Below are 850 nucleotides of genomic sequence, written 5' to 3'. Positions count from 1 at the left end.
ACTAATTAGAAGTGAGTTCATTGTCAGTCTAAATGATGAAATGTCTTCCTCAGAGTTTACTCTTAGGCTCTGTAGTGATGTAGGGTTAGGCTAGCTTCAGTTAGCTTAGGAGCTCCACTACAATCAATATTTAATAACGGGTTCTCTCTTTTTCGAGCTACTTGACAGATATGTGACAGAGGTACTGTGTTGGAGATGGTCTAATCAGTGACATGAGACGTTAATTTTCTTTGACCCATCAAAATGAATGTGGTCATTTATTAACAGAATCAAAATTTAACATCAAAACATTGTACACTTGATTATTCTGATCGGCTCTGATTAATAAAACTTGGCACGTTTTACTTAATAAAAACACAGCTTAATTAATGAACTTTACAATGAGAAATCATACGTCCGTGATTCCTCACTTGCAACAACAGACATATCCTTAGATCTTAAATTAATGTCTGTAGACTTTTAGCTTATTTTTTTTACTGGCAGAGGAATATAGAGATGGAGTAAAGTTTAAGAAGGGAAAGTGGATACTTAGGGTTAACTAAGACAATAAAGAAAAGATGGATGAGGATGTATGTCTGTAAACCAGAACAACACGCTCCTTTCAAGCGCAGTTCGCCCGTAGTACACTGGTAGTGAAGCTCGTGACGACTCTTTACCTTGGCAGAGGATGAATCAGCTGCGGTCAAGAGGTCCCTGGCACGCTACCTTTCAGCGTCTCCTCAGGGCGGCTGCGACTCGGCAGAAGTCGTGAGATAATTCGTTCCACAGAACAAACTTCCTCAGCAGTTATAGGGCATTCGACGGGTGGAGCTACAGCGAGGCGTCGTGGCTCCGACAGGAACTCCAGCCG

This window comes from Nematolebias whitei, chromosome 19, assembly GCF_014905685.2.
Source record: "Nematolebias whitei isolate Nwh7 chromosome 19, NemWhi1, whole genome shotgun sequence".
NCBI lineage: Eukaryota > Metazoa > Chordata > Actinopteri > Cyprinodontiformes > Rivulidae > Nematolebias > Nematolebias whitei.
The sequence above is the reverse complement of the archived record's forward strand: the minus strand, read 5'-3'. Positions refer to the sequence as shown.